Raw genomic sequence first — 8580 nt, 5'->3', positions numbered from 1 at the left:
TCAACATCCTTCCAGAGTCCCTTCTCTAAGCTCTGTCTAAACATCTGCCTTCCCCTTGGCACTCCTACAAACCATCCTTTCTCACTCCCTCAGAGACTGGGCTGCCTGTGTCAATGTTTAACTCCCTCCTTTTCCATTTTCTCATATTAATCCCATTCCCTTCTATCCTTTCCCCTAACCCTCCCACTTCCTTCCCCTTTGCCCCTTTTCTTCCTATTTCACATTACCTATTATACATTTCATCCTTATTTACACTTTCAGTTTCTCACACCAGAGAAACTATTCAGTATTTACACATGTGTGTCCTATTTATTTCACTTAAGAATATCGCCTCAATGTGCATCCACTTAGCTATAAATGTCTCTAACTTCTCATTTTTGATGGCCGAGTAGTACTCCATTTTATAAAAAAAACCCCGCATTTTCTTTATCCAGTCTCCAGTTGATGGGCATTTGGGCTGTTTCCAAGTTTTAGCTATTACAAAATGCACTGCATATAATTGTGTTGTATACCTACAATGTACTAATTCCCTCCTCTTCATTGGCTCCTAGCCTACGTTGCTCTCCTTCCTCCAAAAAATGACCTCTTGTCCCTACACCTCTCTTCAGATACCTACCCCTGTCTCTTTCCTGTTTCAACCAAATTCTCAAAAGGAGTCTATACATGATGTGCAATCTCCTCTACCTGTTTCAGAATTGCCCTCTTCTTTAAAGAGTGTTCTCTGTGTCTATAATCCCCAAGACCACCCCACAGAAATCCTACCTGCCCTATAGTCTAGAGATGGGGCCCAATTTCTTCCAGAGAGATATCTTGCTCCAATGTATCCAGTGTCACCACACAATAAGCAAAGACTGAGATGGCCACTTTCCCACTTTCTTTTAAAATGTGATGGCAAAATGTCACAGCTCACCTCCCCAAAATGCAATAAACTAAGAAACAGCAAATAGATTTAATGCAGTGTCAACTTCAATTGATTGACAGTGGCTGCCTAGAGTGCTGTTTTGAGTAGATTTCTGAGGGTACACCCTAGCTTGAAGAGAAAGACTGCTGGGATTAAGGATAGCTGCAAACACAAATTTTAAAAAAAAATCAAAAAGTCAATTGATAGCCACCAAACAGGAAGGAATAAAAGCCAAAAGCAGTGTCTTTGTACACTCTCCATATCATTTTCCACCCTGAGTTTCAGCTTTTCATCCTATCCCTATGAGCCTCAGCTGCCTCCACTGAAACCATGCCAGATACCTGAAATTTCATTTATAGGAGAAACCACCAGAATTGCCACTGGTGCTGACACAAGCTCCACCAAGGCCCATAAAAAGCCCAAATGTTAGGGTGGCAGTCAAGCTAGCACTGGCACTGGAGGCACCACTAGCACTAGTGCTGGCACTGGTACTCATACCAGTACTGGCACTGGCACTAGCACCACCACTCTCTTGGGCTTTGGCTTTATCTTCAGCTCCTGCCTGGATCCAGGCTTTGCCCAAGGGTCCAATATCAGCTTCATCCCAGTTGCAGGGCCCAGCAGCATTTTCAGAGCCATGCTCAATGCCCATTTGTGCTCTGATCTCAGCTCTCACCTTGGCTTCAACTGCAGCCTCAGCTGCAGCCTTCAAATTTGCTTCCATTGCCTCTCGGTACTGAGCTGCCCATTCCTTGGGGTCCTTCTTTTGTACCTTGCAGGCAAACTTGAGGACTTTCATCTTGCTGATCTCATAGTAGGAACGTAAGCCCCTGAAGAACTCATACTCAGGGGATTGCAACTGGGGAGTCTAGCATAGTCCAAGTACTTTTGTTTCACAAACTCATCAGTAATGAGCTTCTTTACATCCCCAAAGAGCGAGTGATGTATCTCAGGGCGCAGCCCCAACTTGCGCAGCACCTCCCAGATGAGAGCCTCATTGGACCAATTTCCATTCATGAAGATGATGCTAAGAAGCACAATGAAGGGACTCAGCTTGGGTGAATCCTTGGTCGTTCCCAGTATGCCTGCATCGGTGGGCTCTAAGGTGCTGAGAAGAATGTATAAGTGGTCATTCTTCTCAGTTTCCTTCAACTGAATCCCAAATACCTTCTCTAAGGAATGGCCTGCTTGTTCAATGATTTCAGGGTACACATTAGTGTATTTTTTGTTGATGTCTTTCAGCATGTCTGAGCGCTTAATGGGAATCTTTGTCTGGTCTTTAGCTAACAGGTACTTCACCAAATCATTTGCCCTTCCTTGCAAAAGGGCCACATCTCGAGGTGGTAGTACTTTGGGCTCTTAGGATGACTGGAGCTTGGCAGCTCTACAGTGGGCCTTGACCCTATGAGCTTTAGGTGACCTCAGGGAAACCAAAGCTCTCCAGACCCAAGCAGCCAATCAAGTCCTTGACACCCTGTGGGCCCAAAAGTCTATGGGCCCCTTTGAAGCCCTTTTGGCCATTGAGGCCATTAGGGCCTTTGAGACCCTTCAATCACCTGTGGTTCCAGAAGTCTGACTGCTTCCAGGTGCTTCACCTTTAGGGCTTTCTTGGCCTTGACCTTGAGCTGAGTATCCTGATTCTCCTGAGCCTGGGCAGTTCTGCCTTCATGCTCAGATTCATCTGCTTGAGGCTGAGATGCAGCAGCCTCAGTCTCTGAAGCCTTTGTATTGACCTTCACATCAGCCACACGGCTGACCTTTTTGGTCTCAGTGGCAGGCATTGTCACAGCCTGCAAGTCAGTATTCTGTGTCTTGGTGTCAGCTGCTGGACTCTTGGTTTCAGCTGTCAGAACCTGAGTATCAGTCAGCTGTGTAGTAGATGAGGAAGGGGTGGCAGGTGCCTCCTGGGCCTCTGGGGCCTTTGAGACCTTCATGGCCTTCAAGACCCCTAAGGCTTTTGAGACTTTTGCAGTTTCTGAGATCTCTGGTGCCTTTAAGGCCTTTGGTGTCTCTGAGACCTCCAAGTTCTGAATCACTATCAACAAGTTTGCATCACTGAGCCATTGTCCTTTTCTGAAGCTTTGGTCTGGAAGCAAGCTGAGCCTACACCACTCTCGCTTGTGTCAGACATGTCTCAGGTTAGCCTGGAAAGAGCTGAGCCTTGTCCTCTAGCCAGTCCAGCAGATGTCTGCCTTTTCTCAGTCATTTCAAAGTCAGCCCTCACTTTATATCTTAAGAAATAGAAAATGAAAAACAAGTCAAAAACATAAGAATTGAAATAAAGATTACATAGGAGATAAGCAAAAGACATACTATAAAAATAATTTTAAAATTATAAAAATGAAAAAATTAAGAGGATACCATAAAAATATACAGATTTGACATATAGAAGATTTTTATTTTAGAAAAAGGCACATATTTCTTGAAGCTCACACTTTGCCTAAACTGACTTAAATATATGTGCACCCATATTTATAGCAACACAGTAATAGCTAAGTCTTGAAAACAATCCAAATGTCCATCAACCAATGAATGATAAAAAAAAAATGTGATTTTTTTATACAATGGAGGAGCATTCAGCCATAAAGAAGGATAACCTTAAGAGACTTATAACTAAATGGATCCACCTTGAGATTTTACTTTTAAGTGAGATAAATCAAACACATGTGTGTAAATATCATATGGTCTCTCTGGTGTGAGAAACTGCAAGTGTAAATGAGGACCAAAATGTGTAATAGATAATGTGAAATAGGAAGAAATTTTTCAAAAACAAATTGTAAATGAGGAAGGGGGAAGGGAAAAGGAAGGAAGGGAAAAAAAAAAACACTGAGAAAAGCAGGAAAGTGGAAATGAAGCTATTGTAAATTAGGAATGCAAGAAGGGTTGAAGGGTGGAGAGGAGACTGGGGAAAAAAGAGAAATCAAGATATCTAATGTATAGATACAAATTCTCTATGATGAATGTGATCATTATGTATATATAAATTGTATCAATAAAATTAATAGTAATAAAAAAGTAAAAGTAATTTTGCAATACTATTTTAGTAGCAACTGCAGATAAGTTTTTTTTTGTTAAATACAGCAATAAGCCTGATGCCTCTTGTTTTGTGAGTGCGCGCGTGTGAAATCACTGGATATTACACATCCAGCTAAAAAAAAAAAATAAAGTGTTCCTTTGTTAAACTTTCATTTCACTGACTTCTCAAATGTTGAAACTTAAAATCAGGATCACAACTTAGGCACTCTTTTCAAAATATACAAAATAAAACACAAAGCATACATGGTCGACAGAGAGTGAGGTAACAGCTTTTTTAAAAATCCATGTCATAATTGTATAACTCATGAATATGTTAACTCATGGGTAGAGAGAGGAGTTTAGATTGCATTGTAATTCAAGTTGCTAATCAACTGGCTTCACATTAGATTATTTAGGATTAGTCAGATGAAACTAATGAAAACTCAAGATTGGTAAATGTAAGGAGGGAACTACAAAAATAGGTTATAATGATGTTACACAAAATGGACAGGAGTTGGAGAATATGGGTAAAATCTAAAAGCTGGAAAATCCAATAAAGTTGATGCACCTCTAGAGATTCTAGAAATGACAGCCCTGACTCTATCAATTAACTCATTTATGCACTCCAGCAACTCGGCCCCTACAATTGGGACAAAAACAATTGTAACAAGATACCTAGGCTGAACATTGCATTCTCTTACAGCATTTGTGTATTATTTTTTTTTCCACTTCTGATGATCAATTACATAATATTTTTAAAAGGAAATTAATCTTACATCTCTACCATATCACATTTCTTATGCATATTAGAAATGTAAGTGCACAGATCAATTTCATTGTATAGAATCACAAGTAATATCTTTCATGTATGTCACTTTTGAGCCTATGTCCCATATAAAAATTGAAAATGATATAATTTAATTTTTCAAAAATGGCAGAATGTTTTATCTCTTGGTCAATATTTTCTTGTAAATCTCAATTACCAAAATGAAATAATTGGTAAGATGGTCATATTAACTTCAAATTACATCATCAAACATTTACTAAGTGTATATATGATGTTCTTAAGCCCTCTGAAAAGATTCATATTCATTTCATTATTTCTTTTTTTTTTTTTTTCTTTTTTGGTACCAGGGATCAAACTCAGGACCTTGTGCTTTCGAGACTGGCGGCGGAACCACTGAGCTAAATCCCTGCCCCATCATTATTTCTTTATCTGGGCAAAGCATTTATCTCTGAGTGCTTCTAACAAATTTTATAAGTAAAGTCCTTATACATATGGTTATTAAAAATTTCACATTTATAGTATATCTAGGAGAGATCATCTATGACAACTGGACTAGGATCTTTACTTTGTGCCTGTTTTTATCCTTAAACTTAAAGCAATCAACATAAATATGGTATTGTTATAGTTAATGCAGGACACAAACTATCACTAGTTTTTAAAATGTTAGTTATATTTAGAAACTTAAAGACAAAAATTTCCTATTCCTGGACAATACTACATATTCCTATTAACTAGTCTTAGGGTAACTAACACATAAAATGATATGTAAAATGATATGTAAAGTGATACCATCATAAATTAATTTGTGATTAAATTTAAGGTACTGATAAAACAGTATTTAGATGAGTAACAAGAAAAAACAATTATTCATTCACATTAACCAAGTACTTGTCAGATATATTTCTATAATATATATTATATTGTATATAATGTTTCCACATTTTTTTCTAGCATAAGTTTCAAAAGGTAAAATAGAAGCATTCTAAAGGTATCTGACCACTGAAACCACTAAAAGGAAGTGGTCTGATAAACCATTCAGTATAGTCTGTGAGGTATTTGGAGAATCAGTCCTGTTAGAGAGCAAATATATTCATTCAATCAAAATAGACAGTTCTGTCTACATTTTTTAAAGACTGATGCATGAACAAAGCTGATCTGTTTCATGTTCTGATTTTCTAATTTATATTTGCGTGATTACAGTTTACATGTTGAATGCACATAGAATTGGAAGAAGACACTTAATCTGGGCAATAACTCATAGCCAGGGTTGTCTCACCGAGTTGTTCAATTTTTGTCTAACATCACTTTTTGAAATTAATTAGCATCTGCAACTTCAAAACAATGCTTCTGTCATTAAGTGTAATACATTTCCAGTAAATTATACAATAAATTATAATCACACGGTTCTGTGATTAAACCTCTGCAAAGGTACCCTAAAAATGGCAAATTCTGTAAGAAATCTGTACAAATCATTTTATAATTGATTACTGGTCAGTGAGTCTGTCAGAATTATATTTTGAAGAATTCAGTCACCCCAGTGAGACCATTGTCTCATGGCTGCCATAAGAGACACAGTATGTGGATGAGAGGACCACTCACTACATTCCTGGAAGGTCGCACTGCCTTATGGGAATAGGAATTTTAATTCTCTTTTCATTTGCATTTCCTTGCTAAACACGAAGCTTAAATTTACTTTTAAATAAATTGGATTAAACATACTTATGTTTCCTATTTTTGACCAACATCTAAATATTTTGTAGCGAAAACTTGAGGCCAAGTAAAATATGTACAAAGATTTCTGAAAATAAATATTTAAAACAGACTTCATAATTTATTTACTGTAGCCTACAGAGGTTTATTCAACAATAAAATAGAGTAGTTTACATAAAAAAATTTAATGGCCAACTTTAATAAAATGTTCTAGAATATTTTTTTTCATTTATGTCATTGATTTCAAACATTTGTTTAGATTTTCAGTATTATAGAACACTGATTGGGCAGATAATTAAACAAAGGAATTTTTATTCAGAAAAGGTGGTAAGATTACATGCAAGGCAAATACACATACAGATATATACATTATATACACCTTACTTGCACTTGAGATAAAATTAGAGAGATGAGCATAAAAGGAGTGAATTTTTGGGACATCAAAGAAGATTTTAAAATTTTTCATTAAACAAATATACTAATAAACCATTAAAGGTTTAAAATAATGACATTTGTTTTTTGATGAATTGCATTAGAAAAGCCTAGAAGTAGAAAGATAAATGCCCCCTTATAGAGAAAGGGATAAAAACGATAGATATAAGTAAAGACAAGTGGAAATATGTAGAATAAAAAATCAAATGAAGTTATGCCAGGGGTTTTGGTTTTGCTTACTTGAGGGTTTTTTTTTTTTTTTTTTTTGTATCAGGGATCAAACTCAGGACCTTGCACTTGCAAGGCAGGCACTGTTCCACTGAGCTAAATCCCTGGCCCAAGATTTTTAATTGATGTATAAAACTGTATATTTATGGAGTACTATATTTTAATAAATATATATATTGTGTAAAGTTCAAATGAGCACAAATATATCTATGTCTTCAAACATTTATTATTTCATTATGGAAAAATTCTTCAAAATTTTCATTTGAAATATTCTTCTAACTTATGTTTCATTATAATTGACAGAATGGTTTTAAAAAGAGAAAATGAGCGATAGTGAAAGTGCTTATTCTTGTATTATAAAAAATCTAATCAGAATAAAATTCCTCATCAACAATTATAAACTTTCAAATAAATATAATAATGAAATATGGATGTTACGAGGGAATGAACAAGATGTATATAATTTTTTTTTGGAAGAAGGTAATGATCAAACTTGAATTTACATTTCTGGAAGGGCATGTTCCAGTTAGAATGATAAAAGGTTATAAGAACTCTTTTGAAGGGCCGAGGATTTAGCTCAGTGGTTTCTGGGCCTGCTGTGCAAGCACAAGGACCCAAGTTTGATCCCCGGTACCAAAAAAAAAAAGAAAAAGAAATTTTTTGGAAAATGTTAATATGTTTGTCTTTGAGAACCAAGAAAAGATTCTGAGACACACATAGTTGCTGAAGCCAGGAGAAACTCCTAGAGCAGAGGATTAGTGAGGAGAATCTTAAATTCACATGTGCTACTATGCAACATTCTGTTGCTCATGGCTGAATCACTAAAGTAGGAGATAGGTATGCACTGCAGCAAAGATATACATTTTGTTTTTAAATCCAAAAAGTAGACTGTCTTTTAAAAAGTAATTTTCTTAAAAATTAGAAAAATGTCTTCAATCTGATATAATCACATTTGTTGATTCTTGGTATTGTTTTATTATGCAAGTGGAGTCATTTTTAGAAAGTTCTAGCATATGCCTATGCATTAAAGAGTTTTACTTAATTTATCTTCCTGCAGATTCAATGTTTTTGTTTTTATATCCAGGTCTTCAATCTATTTTTGCTTGATTTTAGTACAAGGTTAGAGATAAAGGATCTGGATAGCCAGTTTTCACAGTATAACTTGTTAAGGAGGCTATCTTTTCTGCAGTACAGTTTTTGGCCTCTTTGTCAAAAATCAGATGACTGATTTTCCAGGGATTTAGCTCAGTGGTTCCACTGCCTGCCTGACATGTGCAAGGTCCTGAGTTCATTTCCCAGTACCAAAAAGAAAAAAAAAAATCAGATGACCGAGGTTCATGGGTTGTTTTCACATTGTCGATTCTATTCAATTATTCAATGTATCTATATAAGAATGGCTATCATCACAGGCTCAAAAAACAACAGATACTGATAAAGTTGTGAGGCAAAAAACCCTTCTATATTGTCAGGGGAAATGTAAAGTAGTACAACATCTACAGAATTCATT

General features: G+C 36.2%; 1 pseudogene; it reads right to left on the bottom strand.

Moving 5' to 3' along the window:
* Positions 1-1250: 1250 nt before the first annotated feature.
* LOC101718419 (melanoma-associated antigen D2 pseudogene) lies at positions 1251-3061 on the bottom strand (annotated as a pseudogene).
* Between the last annotated feature and the right edge of the window lie 5519 nt (positions 3062-8580).

Source organism: Heterocephalus glaber, unplaced genomic scaffold (assembly GCF_053883595.1).
Source record: "Heterocephalus glaber isolate CG9 unplaced genomic scaffold, H.glaber_assembly_v1.0 deba00001577, whole genome shotgun sequence".
Taxonomy (NCBI): domain Eukaryota; kingdom Metazoa; phylum Chordata; class Mammalia; order Rodentia; family Bathyergidae; genus Heterocephalus; species Heterocephalus glaber.
This window is presented reverse-complemented; position numbering and strand designations above follow the sequence as displayed.